The sequence below is a fragment of the Bubalus kerabau genome, chromosome 6, assembly GCF_029407905.1.
Source record: "Bubalus kerabau isolate K-KA32 ecotype Philippines breed swamp buffalo chromosome 6, PCC_UOA_SB_1v2, whole genome shotgun sequence".
Taxonomy (NCBI): domain Eukaryota; kingdom Metazoa; phylum Chordata; class Mammalia; order Artiodactyla; family Bovidae; genus Bubalus; species Bubalus kerabau.
In genome coordinates this window covers 42,949,609-42,969,125 of record NC_073629.1, presented here as the reverse complement: position 1 = coordinate 42,969,125, position 19,517 = coordinate 42,949,609, and the positions used below count along the sequence as shown (strand labels likewise).

The following is a 19,517-nucleotide window of genomic DNA, read 5'->3' as shown; positions in this document are numbered from 1 at the left end:
AGCTCTGATTCCTTACACCTGCTTGGCTTGTTAGTGGGTCTCAACAAATGTTGAACCAATGATTAAGCAAATATTCACTATCGATTTAGCATATTTAAATGTATCAACTTTCTCTGTTATATTTTATTTATCTATTTACATATTCATTCATCCACTCACTCATTCATTCACAGAGGACAGAAAGCTTTATTCATTCACACTGCTCCAGAGAAAGGCAGGATCAGTTTAATATGCAGTCCTCTTGGGTTTCTGCCAATTCTCTCTGAATGCGTTTCAGCTCAACCCTGCTTCTCTTTCTCCTCAGCTGCTACCCTCTCCTCTCCTGCCCAGTGTTTCAGGTAATTGTAGACTTGGCTTCATAGGTCAAGCCCAGGAACAGAGCAGAGTAGTGGCCGAGCTTGATGAGGGAGAGACATGCGTTGGCAGCACCATCTTGTCTGTGCTCTGTTCTTAATTTTTTTTTTTTTCATGTGTGTTTAAATTTTATTTTATTTTTAAACTTTACATAATTGCATTAGTTTTGCCAAATATCAAAATGAATCCGCCACAGGTATACATGTGTTCCCCATCCTGAACCCTCCTCCCTCCTCCCTCCCCATTCCATCCCTCTGGGTCGTCCCAGTGCACCAGCCCCAAGCATCCAGTATCGTGCATCGAACCTGGACTGGCAACTCATTTCATACATGATATTTTACATGTTTCAATGCCATTCTCCAAAATCTTCCCACCCTCTCCCTCTCCCACAGAGTCCATAAGACTGTTCTATATACATCAGTGTCTCTTTTGCTGTCTCGTACACAGGGTTATTGTTACCATCTTTCTAAATTCCATATATATGCGTTAGTATACTGTATTGGTGTTTTTCTTTCTGGCTTACTTCACTCTGTATAATAGGCTCCAGTTTCATCCACCTCATTAGAACTGATTCAAATGTATTCTTTTTAATGGCTGAATAATACTCCATTGTGTATATGTACCACAGCTTTCTTATCCATTCATCTGCTGATGGACATCTAGGTTGCTTCCATGTCCTGGCTATTATAATTTTTTTAAGTTACTATTTCGAGAAAGAAGAGTGAGAACTAACAGTCCTTTTTGAAAATTTCTTTTTCTAACTGAAAACAAATATTTGGCCAGATTCAAAAATCCGCAACAGAACCAACAATAATATGTTTCCGAGTTTTTAGATTTGTGTTTTATTACCTAGATAAGACTAATGTTACGAATACCAGTGACGCAAAGGTCAAAGGAAACAACTTTCTTTAAAATGTTATGGCAATCTTACTAGTTAGAAAGTTGAAAAAATGATCATAATGTCGGCAAGGATATAGTGAAATAGACATTCTCAAACAATGCTAGCAGGAGTATGGGGTGTTACAGCCTGTCTAGAAAGCACTTTACAATAAAAATCAAGAAGGTTAAGTTTACATCAGGGCTTCCCTGGTGGTTCAATGATAATGAATCTGCCTGCCAATGCAGGAGATCTGGGTTCGATCCCTGGTCCAGGAAGATCCCACATGCTGCAGAGCAACTAAACCCAGGTGCCACAACTATTGAGCCTGTGCTCTAGAGTCCGAGAGCCTTAATTATTGAGCCCACGTGCTGCAACTACTGAAGTCTGCATGCCTAGAGACTGTGCTCCGAACATGAGAAGGCATCTCAGTGAGGAGCCTGCATATTACAACAAAAAGTAGTTCCTGCTCATCGCTGCAATTAGAGAAAACCCTATGTAGCAAGGAAGACCCAGCACAGCTAAAAAAGAAAGTTTATATCCACAGTAGAATGAAGGATAATATTTAGCACATATTATTTAAGAAATTTTGTGTTCTTAAGGCGTGTCGGATTTGTTATTTCTTTAGGAGGTTTCAAAATGTGTTTCTTTTTCTGAAAGCAGCCAATATTGAGTTTTATAAGGCCTGCTCTATTAATATTTTTTATAGTAAAAGCTTTTAAGACTTTGTTTTGTTTAAACATTCTTTTAGAAAGTTACAGTTCCATCTTGTCTTAACACATTGTGTAAGTATGTGATGGGATAGTTTATAAAGGTCTCATAGATAATATGCTTTGTTGGTTTTGGCTAATAATTATATTAATACAGTACATAGTAATTTTTGAACAGCTTATCAAAACAGTGTGGACAATGCATAGTAAACGCCACATTATATTAAACAAAGTACAGATAGAAAAACAGAAGGCACTCTATGTACACTAAATATGAAGGGTTTTAATATGGAAATTAGAGGCGTCCACAATCATTGGAAGGATTGAGAAAGATCAGGGAAATTGGTCCAGTTGGTGGTTGGCTTTGAGAAAACTTTCTTGGAAGATTTTGTGGCTCTCAAGAGTTTCCTGAAAGCTCCCACAAGCTATGTAAGCTTTGAGTACCAAATCAAGTAATTCGCCAGCAAGCACCATTAGCTATCTCAGTTGTCTACTGGACCAAAGAAGGTAATTTGCAGGAACTCATCCAGAAGCTACTGTGAAGTTCATGTCCACTATCAGCCCACACATCTATCTGTCATTGCCCTTGGAGAGTAATAGCTTCTGTTCCTCGCCATTCCGATGTCACATAAGTACCTGTAGCTGGCAGACTCTAACCAGAACCATCTAGGAAGGGGAATTCTGGGAGCAATGCTTCTCAGTTTCTCCTCTGAGATTCACAGATCACAGGGGAAAGTATGATGCCAAATAGACAAGTCATGTTTGTTTTGGTGTTGATGACTATGGCATGATTATTTTTTTTACTAACTTTCTATGCTGTCTGTCTTGGTTCAATCAAATTCACTGTTACTACTTGACTAAGACCCAGAAATCTCTCAGCAAGCAAGTAAGCAAAAGTACAACTGAATTCATCCTTTACTGTTTGATTTTTTTCAGTATTCAAATGTTTTATTATAGTTTGTTTTTTAAAATCAATATACCAACTATGAAAATACAGTTCATTTGATTAATATATCTCTTAGGTAGAGTGAGTATAAAATTTATTATTTAAACTAGGAAACTTTTAATACTGAAAGGAAATTTCCATTAACAATTATACTGGGACAACAAGCATAAACCTGGATTGTCAAGGACAAATGCAGAGATCTGGTGACTCTTTTTTTTTAATTGAAGTATACTTTATTCACAATATTAGTTTCATGTGTACAAAATAATGATTCAAAATGTATACAGGTTATATTCTATTTAAAGTTGTTATAAAATATTGACTATATTCCCAATACAACATACAATTGAATTTATCTTTGACCCATCATCCTGACTGTTCAGAATTATTACTACTTGATTCTTTGTTCCAAAAAGCTGAGGCTCAAGAAGCTGAAACAACATATTTAATATTATCATTAATCTTCTTGTGTAAGACGAAATACAAATAAGAAAGCAAGATTTTCACTGATATATTTTCTAGAAGGAATTTTTCTATCCAGGACTTGTACTTGGAAAAGAATCTCAAATATTCTTCATTTTCAACTGTAGAAAAGACAATTTTTGGCAAGGTTTTAATGTAAATTTCCAACCTCCATGTACTCAATCTCAAATTTAGTAACATAAAATTTTTTTAATGTATTTTGAATACTTAGTGTTTTTCTAATTCTTTAAACTTTATACATGTTTTATTTTGGCTCAAAGATAACATATACATTGTACATGAGTTTGTAGCTTTTTCTATATTTTGAGGAAATTTTGAAAGACTAAAATTCTGCTTTATAAAACAAACTCTCAAGATATGAATAATACCAAAGAGGGCCTTTCCATAAAATACTCATGGCCTAAACTGAATAAAATGACCAAAATTTCATTAAAATTGGAATGTCAGTGCGCAAATACTATTAAAATGATTAGAGTTATGATATAATAGAATATCTATAATTCTACTTTGCATTATAATTTGTAATTTTGTAAATATTTTTGGCTCAAAAAAGGGATAATATTGTTTTTTATATTATCTAAGTCACTCTCTCCTGATATTCAATTTATTGAATATATTATCATTTTATTTCACCTGATAAATTTTATCTGATGTCAATTAAAAAGTTTAACTATTTTTATCCATGTACAAGTTATTAGTAATTGTGTATAAAAATAAGTTTTCCCAATCATCATTAATTATTCCAGCATTTTACTCCTGAAACAATAAATATCCATTTGTATTTCAAATAACATTGAAGTAGATATTAACCAGTGAGGCAGAAAACTGGAGTGAATGAAATGGACTAAAGAAATAGGCTTAAATAAAAGAGATATTGGCTATAACTCTATTGCCATTATTTAAACAAGAGTTAGTGAGATCCTCAACTAGGAAAGAGACCAAAGAAACAGAAAGAAGTGACAATTGCAAAATGTAACAGGGAGGGTTATGGTTGGATGGCATCACTGACGGGATGGACTTGAGTTTGAGTAGACACCGGGAGTTGGTGACGGACGGGGGAGCCTGGTGTGCTGCAGTCCATGGGGTCGCAGAATCGGACACGACTGAGCGACTGAACTGAACTGAACAGGGAGGGAGAATGGACAGGTTTTGGTAACTGGCTGAATATAAGGGCAAGAGAGATGATCATTTTATTTATTTAAGATTTTTTTCTTTATGTAGACCTTTTATTAAAGTTATTGGCTTATTTAATAGGCTGTGTAGGGTTTTAGTTGTGACACACAGGATCTTTAGCCACAGTGCACAGACTTTCTAGCTGTGGCTTAGTTGCTTCATTGCATATAAAAGGGATCTTAGTCCCTTATCATGGATTGAACCCATGTCCCCTGCATTGCAAGGTAAATTCTTAACCACTGGACCACCAGGGAAGTCCCAATATGGACCATTTTTAAAGTCTTTATTGAATATTGTTGCAATATTTCTTCTGTTTTATGCTTTCATTTGGAACCAGTCCGTTGTTCCATGTCCAGTTCTAACTGTTGCTTCCTGACCTGCATACAAATTTCTCAAGAGGCAGATCAGGTGGTCTGGTATTCCCATCTCTTTCAGAATTTTCCACAGTTTATTGTGATCCACACAGTCAAAGGCTTTGGCATAGTCAATAAAGCAGAAATAGATGTTTTTCTGGAACTCTCTTGCTTTTTCCATGATCCAGCGGATGTTGGCAATTTGATCTCTGGTTCCTCTGCCTTTTCTAAAACCAGCTTGAACATCAGGAAGTTCACGGTTCACGTATTGCTGAAGCCTGGCTTGGAGAATTTTGAGCATTACTTTACTAGCGTGTGAGATGAGTGCAATTTTGCACGAGTTTGAGCATTCTTTGGCATTGCCTTTCTTTGGGAAGGAGTTCGTCAAGGCGGTATTGTCACCCTGTTTATTTAACTTATATGCAGAGTACATCATGAGAAACGCTGGACTGGAAGAAACACAAGCTGGAATCAAGATTTCCGGGAGAAATATCAATAACCTCAGATATGCAGATGACACCACCCTTATGGCAGAAAGTGAAGAGGAACTCAAAAGCCTCTTGATGAAAGTGAAATGGAGAGTGAAAAAGTTGGCTTAAAGCTCAACATTCAGAAAACGAAGATCATGGCATCCGGTCCCATCACTTCATGGGAAATAGATGGAGAAACAGTGGAAACAGTGTCAGACTTTATTTTTCTGGGCTCCAAAATCACTACAGATGGTGACTGCAGCCATGAAATTAAAAGACGCTTACTCCTTGGAAGGAAAGTTATGACCAACCTAGATAGCATATTCAAAAGCAGAGACATTACTCTGCCAACAAAGGTTCATCTAGTCAAGGCTATGGTTTTTCCTGTGGTCATGTATGGATGTGAGAGTTGGACTGTGAGGAAGGCTGAGTGCTGCAGAATTGATGCTTTTGAAGTGTGGTGTTGGAGAAGACTCTTGAGAGTCCCTTGGACTGCAAGGAGATCCAACCAGTCCATTCTCAAGGAGATCAGCCCTGGGATTTCTTTGGAAGGAATGATGCTAAAGCTGAAAGTCCAGTACTTTGGCCACCTCATGCAAAGAGTTGACTCATTGGAAAAGACTCTGATGCTGGGAGGGACTGGGGGCAAGAGGAGAAGGGGACAACAGAGGATGAGATGGCTGGATGGCATCACTGACTCAATGGACGTGAGTCTGAGTGAACTCTGGGAGTTGGTGATGGACAGGGAGGCCTGGCGTACTGCGATTCATGGGATCGCAAAGAGTCGGACACGACTGAGCAACTGATCTGATCTGATGCTTTCGTTTTTGGTCAGTAGGCATGTGGAATCAACTCCCTGACCAGTGATTGGACCCACACCTCTTGCTTGGGAAGGTGAACCTTTAACCACTGGACCACCAGGAAAGTGTCAGATATTTTAGGTAGAAGATAATATGGGGTTCCTAGGTGGTGCTAGTGGTAAAGAATCTGCCTACCAATGCGGGAGACATAAGAGATGCGAGTTTGATCCCTGAGTCAGGAAGATCCCCTGGAGGAGGAAATGGCAACCCACTCCAGTATTCTTGCCTGGAGAATCCCCATGGATGGAGAAGCCTAGGGGCTACAGTCATTGGGTTGCAAAGAGTTGGACACAACTGAAGAGACTTAGCATGCAATATTGCTGTGAGAGAAAGATGTTGGGCTGGTAATACAGAGTACAGAGAAGACCAAAGACAACCATTTGAGGAATACCTACCCTCAAAGAGTGTGTAGGAAGGAATGAGCAGAGAAAGATAGAGGAGGAAAAAAAAGACAGTCTCACAAAGCCATAGGCAAGAGTTTAAGGAGATAGTGAGTAGCAATATTCATTGTTGCAGAACAGACTCTGGATTTTGTGACTGGGAAGTATTCTGTGACCTTTAAGAGTAAGGGGCTTCCCAGGCAGAGCTAGTGGTAAAAAATCCACCTGCCATTTCAAGAGACATAAGAGACGTGGGTTTGATCCCTGGGTCAGGAAGATCCCCTAGAGAAAGCAATGGCAACCCACTCCAGTATTCTTGCCTGGAGAATCCCATGGACAGAGAAGCCTGGCAGGCTATGGTCCATAGGTTTGCAAAGAGACGGATGCAGCTGAAGTGACTTAGCATGCATACGTTTAAGAGCACAGGGTTCCATAGAGGAATAAGAATAGAAACTAAATTTAAAAGCATTAAAGAATGAATGAGCGATAAGAAAATAGAGTATTTTTTTAAAAAAAGAATATATAACCAAGCCACTTAAAGACATGGAAGTCTCTTAAATGAATATTACTAAGTGACAGAAGCAAATTTGAAAAAGTTACATACTATATATCATTCCAACTATGTGACATTCTGGAAAAGGCAAAATTATGGAGATGGTAAAAAGATCAGTTGTTTCCAATGGTCAGAGGAGAGACAGGAATGTATAGGTGGAGTGCAAAGAATTTTTAGGGCAATGTATGATATGTATTCGGTATGATACTTTAATAATAAACATATGTAATTATATACTTGCCCAAACTCATAGAATGTAAAACATCGAGTGATTGTAATGTAAACTATGGATTTAAGTGATAATGGTGTGTCCGTGTAGCTCATCCATTGTAACAGATGTACCACTGTGATGTGGGATGTTGACTAGAGAAGAGTTCTATGCATATGTGGGAGCAAGGGGCACATGGGTATGCTCTGTACTTCCCACTCAGTTTTCCTGTGAACCTAAAACTATTCTAAAAAATAAAGTTTATTTTTTAAAATGAATATATAACCACTTTTCATTAATATAAGCTTCTGGATTCTATTCATGTATATAGCTCTTATTGTACTATTTTACAGTCCTTACAACTTTCAACAAAATATTGCAATTTATTTTTGTCCCCAATAAAGTAAGTGTTGGTCTCTCAGTTGTGTCCAACTCTTTGAGAGCCTGTGGACTGTAGCCTGCCAGGCTCCTTTGTCCATGGAATTCTGTAGACAAGAATACTGGAGAATTTTCCAACCCAAGGATCAAACCCAGGTCTTCAGCATTGTGGGCAGATGCTTTACCATCTGAGCTACCAGGGAAGCCAAATATATGATAGATATGTCGAATTTGTTACATTTCAGAAGGACAGAGTGGTGCTGAATTTTATACTAAGTATTATAAATGCATAAAGAAGTATTAGATCTGTCTTTAAGTGTTTATTACATGTTCCGGTTATCTTATTGCTGTGTTAATAAACCACCCCAAAATCTGGTAGGTTAAAACAATAATTATTATATTTCACTTTTCTGGTTGTTAACAGTGCTGGGCACTTCTCAGTTGTGATCTTTCAGAGAGTTGCAGTAAGTTGACAGCTGAGGTTGGAATCCCATGAAAGCTCTTTTACTCATGTCTCATTGCTTGGCTGAGATATCTACAACAGCTGGTGACTGGTGGATCCTTTCTCTCTGTCTTTTCCCCATGTGGCCACTTTTCCCCATGTGGCTTCACGCCACATGACAATTTAAGGAGCAAGCATTCCAAGAGACCCAAGCAAAAGCTTGAAGTCCTGGGAGCTAGACGTGGGAAGTCATGCAGCAATCAGATCAGATCAGTCGCTCAGTCATGTCCGACTCTTTGGGACCCCATGAATCACAGCACACCAGGCCTCCCTGTCCATCACCAACTCCTGGAGTTTACTCAAACTCATGTCCATCGAGTCAGTGATGCCATCCAGCTATCTCATCCTCTGTCGTCCCCTTCTTCTCTGCCCCAAATCCCTCCCAGTATCAGGGTCTTTTCCAGTGAGTCAACTCTTCGCATGAGGTGGTCAAAGTACTGGAGTTTCAGCTTTAGCATCATTCCTTCCAAAGAAACCCAAGGGCTGATCTCCTTGAGAATGGACTGGTTGGATCTCCTTGCAGTCCAAGGGACTCTCAAGAGTCTTCTCCAACACCACACTTCAAAAGCATCAATTCTGCAGCACTCAGCCTTCCTCACAGTCCAACTCTCACATCCATACATGACCACAGGAAAAACCATAGCCTTGACTAGATGAACCTTTGTTGGCAAAATAGTGTCTCTGCTTTTGAATATGCTATCTAGGTTGGTCATAACTTTCCTTCCAAGGAGTAAGCGTCTTTTAATTTCATGGCTGCAGTCACCATCTGTAGTGATTTTGGAGCCCAGAAAAGGCCTAGAGGTCCTCCCAAAGACATTACATTTTTCTAGCAAGGTTTCTCAAGAGACTGAGGACCTAATGCCCGCACTGCTGTTTGAGACTCCTAATCAAGCTAGTGATGCAAATTATGTGGCCTCCAGATAATTAGTCCAGAGCATCTCTGAAATCACAAAGTTCAGAATATAAGTTCCAGATTATTTTTGGCCAAGATATCCTCTGTCTTATATTCTCAAGGCTGCCTGTTTTTCTGACTCTCTCCTACTCCATTGGCCCCTAAAGTCCACTGTTCTCTACACTTCCAGCAGCATAATGGCAAATCTGCTATTTAATTCTGAATCTGTAGTTAATTATCATTTCAGCAAGTTTGAAACATTTTAACACCTAATGGCCAGGAAAAATCTTGTTTTCTTTTATTTCCTGTGTGTGTTAGTCACTTAGTCGTGTCCAGCTCTTTGCGATCCCATGGACTGTAGCCTGCCAGGCTTCTCTGTCCATGGAATTCTCCAGACAAGAATACTGGTGTGGGTTGCCATTTCCTTCTCCATTTATTTCCTTTATTTAGTTAATTTTCTTTTCATGTCTTTTCTTCTTTTATTACATTTTGGTAAGATTTCTTATGTCTTTTATTTTTATTATTTCTCTTTTGTACTCTCCTTTGAAATGACATTTATAAGCAAGGTTAAATATATGTTACATTACTTTAATTTGATAAAACATATAATCAACCTCTGCCTTAGAAAGTATTTTGAATGCCTTATAAACTTTGCCTTTGCTGCACACACAGACAGAATGGAGTGATATTTTAAGATTTCCTGTGACTAGAAAGGTATGGAAAGTTTGACTGATTTATATTGTGTTCTGACTTCCTGAGGCAGTTTTCCTAATGCTATTCCATTTAACTCATATCCTAAAACAAAGCTTGTTAGTTTTTTTTTTTAATCAAAATTTAATCTAGAACTGAGTGTTTCAGTTTTGTTCTTTGTCTCTTAAGCTTAATTTCCATGGAGTTTTGTAGTAGTAGCAATTTTACAATATTTCTCCTGTTGGTGGGATGATTCTCAAAGCATTTGAGAAAAGGAATTCCCAGTTTAATTTTCAAAATTACTTTTAAAAATAAATAACTTGATTATTTAGCATATAGTTGTTGTTCTATAACTGCTTTTATTTCTGTACCACAAAACTTAAGATTTTATCTGTTTTCTACTTTGCATGTGAGAATCACATTCTTTGCAATAAAAATGTTTGTTCTTTGGGGCAGGAATTTTATAGTTTTACAGGTTATTTTTTTTTTAAATATCCCTAAATCCTGTACCATAATGTTCAACTGTTTGTAGAGACTTCTTGATATATCAATGTTTGTTGTATTCTTTCAGTTTAATTCTATAACTAAGTTTCACTCTCCTTAATCACAATCTATAGAAGCAAAATAGACTTTCCTAAGGCTTAATTTTGTCTTAAATAGCATTACTGGTTATTTGTACATCAGATCAGATCAGATCAGATCAGTCACTCAGTCGTGTCCGACTCTTTGCGACCCCATGAATTGCAGCACGCCAGGCCTCCCTGTCCATCACCAACTCCCAGAGTTCACTCAGACTCACGTCCATTGAGTCAGTGATGCCATCCAGCCATCTCATCCTCTGTCGTCCCCTTCTCCTCTTGCCCCCAATCCCTCCCAGCATCAGAATCTTTTCCAATGAGTCAACTCTTTGCATGAGGTGGCCAAAGTACTGGACTTTCAGCTTTAGCATCATTCCTTCCAAAGAAATCCCAGGGCCGATCTCCTTGAGAATGGACTGGTTGGATCTCCTTGCAGTCCAAGGGACTCTCAAGAGTCTTCTCCAACACCACACTTCAAAAGCATCAATTCTGCAGCACTCAGCCTTCCTCACAGTCCAACTCTCACATCCATACATGACCACAGGAAAAACCATAGCCTTGACTAGATGAACCTTTGTTGGCAGAGTAATGTCTCTGCTTTTGAATATGCTATCTAGGTTGGTCATAACTTTCCTTCCAAGGAGTAAGCGTCTTTTAATTTCATGGCTGCAGTCACCATCTGTAGTGATTTTGGAGCCCAGAAAAATAAAGTCTGACACTGTTTCCACTGTTTCTCCATCTATTTCCCATGAAGTGATGGGACCGGATGCCATGATCTTCGTTTTCTGAATGTTGAGCTTTAAGCCAACTTTTTCACTCTCCATTTCACTTTCATCAAGAGGCTTTTGAGTTCCTCTTCACTTTCTGCCATAAGGGTGGTGTCATCTGCATATCTGAGGTTATTGATATTTCTCCCGGAAATCTTGATTCCAGCTTGTGCTTCTTCCAGTCCAGCGTTTCTCATGATGTACTCTGCATATAAGTTAAATAAGCAGGGTGACAATATACAACCTTGACGTACTCCTTTCCCTATTTGGAACCAGTCTGTTGTTCCATGTCCAGTTCTAACTGTTGCTTCCTGACCTGCATACAGATTTCTCAAGAGGCGTATTAGGTGGTCTGGTATTCCCATCTCTTTCAGAATTTTCCACAGTTTATTGTGATCCACATAGTCAAAGGTTTTGGCATAGTCAATAAAGCAGAAATAGATGTTTTTCTGGAACTCTCTTGCTTTTTCCATGATCCAGCAGATGTTGGCAATTTGATCTCTGGTTCCTCTGCCTTTTCTAAAACCAGCTTGAACATCAGGAAGTTCACGGTTCACATATTGCTGAAGCCTGGCCTGGAGAATTTTGAGCATTACTTTACTAGCATGTGAGATGAGTGCAATTGTGCGCTAGTCTGAGCATTCTTTGGCATTGCCCCTCTTTGGGATTGGAATGAAAACTGACCTTTTCCAGTCCTGTGGCCACTGCTGAGTTTTCCAAATGTGCTGACATATTGAGTGCAGCACGGTCTTTCTAATTTGAATCTTTCCCCTAATAACTAAAACAGAAATGAGATCATTTAATCTTTCTGGAAAGATCTCTCTGTCATGTATTTTTTCCTGTCTCTTTATTCATACAGTATGGAGGTTCTGACTCTGGAACCAAACTGCTTGGGTTCAAATCCTAGTTGTACCACTTACTAACTGTATATTCTTGGGGAAAACTTTCTGTGTCTCAGTTTCCTCAATTTCAAAAGGGGCTCACAATAGTAATAACTGCTTAATAGGGCTGTTGGACTTCCGTTGTGGCTCAGATTTAAAGGATTCGCCTTCAGTGTGGGAGATTTAGGTTCTATTTAGGGGTTGGGAAGATCCCATGGAGGAGGGCACAACAACCCACTCCAGTATTCTTGACTGGAGAATCCCTGAGGACAGAGGAGCCTGACGGGCTACAGTCCATGGAGTTGCAAAGAGTCGAACACAACTGAGCGACTAAGCAAGCACGCGCACACACACACATACACACACAATAGTTGTGTTGTGGGAATTAAATAAACTTGCTCACGAAAGCAATAGAACAATTTTTAGAACATGGTTGCTGCTGCTAAGTCACTTCAGTCGTGTCCGACTCTGTGTGACCCCATAGACGTCAGCCCACGAGGCTCCCCCATCCCTGGGATTCTCCAGGCAAGAACACTGGAGTGGGTTGCCATTTCGTTCTCCAATGCAGGAAAGTGAAAAGTGAAAGTGAAACCACTCAGTCGTGTCTGACTCTTCGAGATCCCATGGACTGCAGCCCACCAGGCTCCTCCGTCCACGGGATTTTCCAGGCAAGAGTACTGGAGTGGGGTGCCATTGCCTTCTTCATTTAGAACATGGTAATTATGCAATAAATGTTAGCTGTTGGTATTGTTTATTTAGATTTAATAGCTTTCATGTGTGCTAAGTTGTTTCGGTCCTGTCCGATTCTTAGCGACCCTATGGACAGTAGCCTGCCAGGCTCCTCTGTCCATGGGATACTCCAGACAAGAATACTGACATGGATTGCCATGCCCTCTTCCAGGGGATCTTCCCAACCCAGGGATCAAACCAGTGTCTCTCATGTCTACTGCACTGGCCAGTGGGTTCTTTACCACTATCACCAGCTGCTGCTGCTACCGCCGCTGCTGCTGCTAAGTCCCTTCAGTTGTGTCCGACTCTGTGTGACCCCTAGACGGCAGCCCACCAGGCTCCCGCGTCCCTGGGATTCTCCAGGCAAGAACACTGGAGCGGGTTGCCATTTCCTTCTCCAATGAATGAAAGTGAAGAGTGAAAGGGAAGTCGCTCAGTCGTGTCCGACTCTTAGCGACCCCATGGACTACAGCCTACCAGGCTCCTCCATCCATGGGATTTTCCAGGCAAGAGTACTGGAGTGGGGTGCCATTGCCTTCTCCTATCACCAGCTGGGAAGCCCTTAATATTTTTCATTCTTTGCTAATTGTATCTTCTTTAAAAAAAAAAAAAAAAGACGAATTTATTTATTTTTAATTGAAAGATAATTGTTTTATATAATTTTGTTGTTTTCTGTCAAGCATCAACAGAATCAGCCATAGGTATACATATGTCCCCTCCCTCTTGAACCTCCCTCCCATCTCCCTCCCCATCAGATCCCTATAGTTCCCTGAATCATACAGCAAATTCCCATTGGCCATCTATTTTACGTATGGTATTGTAAGTTTCCATCCATCTCTCCTCCATCCATCTCATCCTCTCCCTCTTTCCCTCCTGCCGAGTTCATAAGTCTGTTCTCTATGTCTTTTTCTCCTTTGCTGCCATGCAAATAAATTAATCAGTGCCATCTTTCTAGATTCCATATATGTTAGTATATGATATTTATCTTTCTCCTTCTGACTTACTTCACTCTGTATAATAGGCTCTAGGCTTGTTCACCTCATTAGAACTGATTTAAATGCTTCCTTCTATGGCTGAGCAATATTCCACTGTATATATGTATGTACCACAGCTTTTTTACCCATTCATCTGTTGATAGACATCTAGGTTGCTTCCATGTTCTAGCTATTGTAAATAGTGCTGCAATGAACATTGGGGTACATGTGTCTTTCAGTTTTGGTTTCTTCTGAGTATATGCCTGGTAGTGAGATTGATGGGTCGTATTATGGTTTTATTCCTATATTTTTAAGGAATTTCCATACCATCTTCCATAGTGGCTGTATCAATTTACATTCACACCAGCAATGCAAGAGTTCCCTTTTCTCCACACCCTGTCCAGCATTTATTGTTTGTAGACTTTTTAATGATGGCCATTCTGACTGGTGTGAGGTGATATCTCACTGTAGTTTTGATTTGCATTTCTCTAATAATGAGCAATATTGAGCATCTTTTCATGTGTTTGTTAGCCATCTGTATGTCTTCTTTGGAGAAATGTCTGTTTAGATCTTCTTAATGGTTTTACTAAATGCCTACTGAAGCAATCACATTTTGAAAATCACATAAGTAGGTAGCTTTCATCAATAAGCTTGTTTCTAAACTGATTTCTGGAGATAAAAAAGAAGCCCGCAAGGAAGTGGGGGTGGGAGGTGGTGGGAGGGGAGGAAAATTTTGGTTTTCAGTACCAGCATTTAATCCTTTCACCTTTCTTCAATAAAACTGCTGTGGACTACATGTTTGTATTCTGTTATACATTGAAGCGTAATCCCCTAGGCTGGAGGAGGGTAGGATAACCCACTCCAGTATTCTTGCCTGAAGAATCCCCATGGACAGAGGAGCCTGGCGGGCTATAGTCATAGCGTTGCAAAGAGTCAGACACAACTGAGAAGATAAGTACAGCACAGCACAGCACAATCCCTTAACATATGAGGGTGGAGGCCACATTAATGTGATTAGTGATTTCACAAGGAGAGAGGACACATGCACAAGTGATGCGAGCCTGGAAAAGCCAATGAAATCTCTGAGCAACTGACTTTTGCATGAGTTGAGTCTTGAAGGTTGAATAAAACTTACTAGACAAGAAAAATAGAAAAATCACTCCACAGAAAAGTAAGCACATGCAAAGGCATAGAGTCATGGAATGGCCTGGAAGTCTGAGGAACTGTGAGAAGTCCAGGCCATGTGAAGCTTAAAACACACCATATGTAAAGAAGGCTTAAGATAGTGGAGACATATTAGGGAGGATTTCTTTTTACTTGTATATCAAGTCAAAGACGGAGAAGGCAATGGCACCCCACTCCAGTACTCTTGTCTGGAAAATCCCATGGATGGAGGAGCCTGGTAGGCTGCAGTCCATGGGGTGGCTAAAAGTCAGACATGACTGAGTGGTTTCACTTTCACTTTTCACTTTCATGCATTGGAGAAGGAAATGGCAACCCACTCCAGTGTTCTTGCCTGGAGAATCCCATGGACGGAGAAGCCTGGTGGGCTGCAGTCCATGGGGTCGCACAGAGCCGGACACAACTGAAGCAACTTAGCAGCAGCAGCAGCAGCAGCAGCAGCAGCAAGTCAAAGAGCTTATATTATTCTGTGAGAGCCAGAGCAAAAATTTTTCTAGTAGTGATTTTTTAACAAAAAGATGACATGACCAGGAAGTGAGATAGTTAGAGTCAGAAGAGAGTAGTAGTAATAGTCACTCAGTTGTGTCTGAATCTTGGCAACCCCATGGACTGTAGCCCACCAGGCTCCTCTGTCCATGGAATTCTCTAGGCAAGAATACTGGAGTGGGTGGCCCTTCCTTTCTCCAGGGGATCATCCCAGCTCAGAGACCAAACCCTGGTCTTCTGCACTACAGGCAGATTCTTTACCTTCTGAGACACCAGGATCAGAAAAATGTCAGCTCCAGTACTGTACTAGCCATGTTTCCTAAGATCAGTTATTTAATCTCCCTTAATTTCCTCACTTAACCTCCCTTAATTTCCTCACTTAGAAATACGAAGGTAATACATCGCTGCTGCATGTTGTATTAGAGATAATATATTTTAGATGCTTGACATTGTATTTGGTGTATAATTGTTTTGAAGGTTCTTCTCCCTTTTTAATGCAGAAAGGAATCCCTGAGGGCAGTGAAGGAGGACACTGCAATAGAATAGGAGTACTGGGACTCGTGAGGGGGGCAATGTCACTGACCTCCACGGTACAGCCTTTAGCACAGAATTGGGAGTGGTGAATAAAGGTGAGATTTTAAAGACCTTTCTCTTCCGAGGTAAACATTTTGTGGCTCTTGGAAGTAGCCCAGTGAGAGAAAAAGAAACTGACAATTAAGATGTTTCATTTAGGAAGCCTGAGACATCTTTCATATTTTAAGCACTGTCCTAGGTGCTGTGGATGAATAACATATATTTCCTTCCTTGAGGTTTTCCAAAATCTATCAGTGAGACAGATACTTGTATGAATAGACACAGTATAAAGATTTATATTCTAGGTAGGATTTTTGTAACAGCATCATCTTTTATCTATTTTCCAAGTGGGAAGAATAATTTATTTTGGACACTTTACTGAACCAATTTTAAATTATGTGAGCATTTTCAGGTCTCAGAATGTATTCTTACTAATTGTAGTCACCATGTATTCTCAGCACTAAATTTCTCAGATCAGTTTTTTATCCATTATGTATAATAGCTCAAACAACGCCAGTACAATTTTTTTTAAAGTTCAAAATATAATTAGAGGCATCTCATTAAGATTTAAGATAAGCACTTTGAGTCCTTGCATGCAAGGTCTTGTAATCGCAAATATCAACTCTTTAAATTACATGATTGCCAAGAACTGGAAAGAACCGTTAAGAAGAATAACAAAAATAAAAAAGCTAAAGTATAGTGACACATAAAGAAATGAGACATTTCCAGAAAAGCCATTCATTGTTTTCATTATTAATTTTCTTCCTTTTAGACTGACTAACAAATAGCATTTTCAGTCAAAACTGTACCTTTTAGAACTCCCTGTATGGTGTTGTTTATTTCACCACTCCATATGTATCCTGAGCATAATTCTTAATATTAACCCTTTTGAGGCTGCCAGTGGTTTCAGTTTCTTACCTTCTTTTGTCTGGCACCCAGAAAAGTCTATCACTTTCTCTAAATTTGTCATCTTTTCTACTATATTACTGACCCATCTTAATATATCATGTTTTCTTAATCTTTATAGTCAGAATTAAATAAAGAATTCATATTTGGATCTTTTAGCATTCATCCGAACTTCTATTTCTGTTGGAGAGTTTTTAAAGCATGTAATGGTGGAGTTAGAAGAAGAGAGAGATCAGATGATTCATAGTACCCAGGAGAGGAGTTTCCATTAAGAAGAATATAGGGACAGATAGCACACAGTAAAAGGAGGAAAGGAGGAAGTGGAGGCCTAGAAATCAATGTCATAAAGGCACAGAAGTAGAGTGGTAAATGTGTGTATTTCTTTTAGAAGATGAGAGAATTGGAGGATGCATGCCAGTGGAAGGATGGAGGTAAAGGACTGGCAGTCAATTGCCATGGAAATCCATAAAGAAAGCAGGTAGAACAATTGTTTTCTCAAGGGAAAAATTTAACCTCTAAAGGGTCAGATGAGGTTTCTGGTATGAAAGAAAATACTCTGTAAAGATGGATGCTGGTTATATTTAAATAAAAAAGAAAAATTTTGACTTCTAGCTTATTAAGTTCTATGCTTTTGGAGCACATTAGATTACCTAACCTGCTTCTTCATTTATATCTGCCTGAAGAGATTTGGTGTTTTTCTTCTAATTCAAACCAATTCAACAAACATTTATTGAGTGTCTGAATGTGCCATATAGAAAAGATGAAGATCAGCCTCAAGAAGCTTACCTCTTATGAGTAGAAGCAACGTTGTGGGAGGAGGAATTAGAACAAATGTCCAGGTAGGTAGATGGTTTTCAGGTAAAAATGTAAGAGCAGCACGGAGGAAGTGATGTGAGGATTTGTTTAGAACGTGTTTGTGGAGCTGATTAAAGTCAATTCATACTCAAGTGGAAATCTCCTGAGATAGGAAAAGGCATTTTAGAGGTAGGCAAAAGCACGTTTCTCTCTGCCACTAGTACTTCTTCCCCCACTAGTACTTCTGAACTACAAGGACTGCTGAGTCATAAATTCCTAGGTTGTGTGAGAAGACAGGAATAGGATTTATTTAGGACTATATTTATATAGACCTAGGATACTCTAACTAATGAGACAATAATGCTCTTCTCCATTATATATATGGTGGTGGTTTAGTTGCTAAGTCGTATCCGGCCCTTGCGACCCTATGGACTCCTCTGTCAGGCTCCTCTGATTCTCCAGGCAAGAATTCTGCAGTGGGTTGTTATTTCCTTCTCCAGGGGATCTTCCCAATCCAGGAATCGAATATGGGTCTCCTGCATTGCAGGCAGATTCTTTACAGACTAAGCTACGAGGAAAGCCCGTTATATACAATTTCTAATTTTTCCAAGATTGCTGTTTTGGTATATGTTTAAAAGAAAATATACATAAAAAAAGTCTTTTCCTTTTCTTTTTCTTTTTTTTTATTTTTCTCTTTTTTAATGTATGTTAAGAACTTACAGCTAAAAGCCAAATAATAATTATCATAATTATAGTTAACTTTTACTGATGCTGTACTGTGTTCTAGGAGATTTGATAAATCCTCTATGTAGACTATTTCACTGAATCCTCACAACAACCATTTGGGGAATATACTATTATTGCTCTTATTATTATTATTGATAAATTGAGACTTAGAGAATTTAATTAACTTACCACATGGCTAGGACGTGATTAAGCTAGGACTGCAGGACTGGGCAGTCTGACTATAGAGCTCAAACAAAGTCTTTGTCTTGACATCATGAGGCAGAAAATCTTTGGCATATGTCAAGACAGATGTGTTGGTAAGGGCCCTTGCTCCTTGCAGTGCTCTTTAAACCTTGGACTCATTCATTTATTCAGTCAATATTTATTGAGTACCTATTATGTGCCAACACTGTGGTAGGCATTGAGGATCAGAAGTGAATACTACAGAAGTTATCTCTATCTTCATGGAGTTACCACTGTAAAGAAGAAAATGGAAACAAGTGAATAATCATAATCAAGTACAATAAGAATTGCAAGAAGGAACTAAAGTAATGTGGCGAGTTTGACAGAAGCCTATCATATTTGGGAATTTGGGAATCCATCTCTGAAGAAGTGAGAATTACACTGAGATCTGGTGCATGCAAGAACAGACAAAAATTACCTAGGTAAACTGGAAGAGAGGAGAGTTTCACACAAGGTGAATACCAGGGTGAGGTGGACATACCAATGTCCTCCTGTAAGGAAGGACTTGATTCTCCAGCCTTCGGCAGTGCTGACAACCTCTTCAGGCATTGCTTCAGTTGCAGGGAGAATGTGACCCTTGCCCGAGGTCACGTTTTCCCTGTACATGCAGGCCAACTCTGCTGGGCCATTTCTGTTTCATAGCTACCTGCACAGTTGGCTGAGGCTGTCAGGCTTGCATCACAGCTTGATTTTGCTGTCTTCTCAATCCTGCTCCCACCCCCTCCCTTCCATGGGTGTTGATCTCAAGAACACTCCCTAATAAACATCCTAAACACTAAACCCTGCCTGAGTCTACTTCCTGGAGAACCCAAATTGAATGACAACATAAAAAGCTTTGCCAAATCAAG

At 39.4% G+C, this 19,517-nt stretch overlaps 1 pseudogene; it reads right to left on the bottom strand.

Moving 5' to 3' along the window:
• Positions 1 to 220: 220 nt before the first annotated feature.
• On the bottom strand, positions 221 to 432 carry LOC129656431 (ATP synthase subunit e, mitochondrial-like; annotated as a pseudogene).
• Between the last annotated feature and the right edge of the window lie 19,085 nt (positions 433 to 19,517).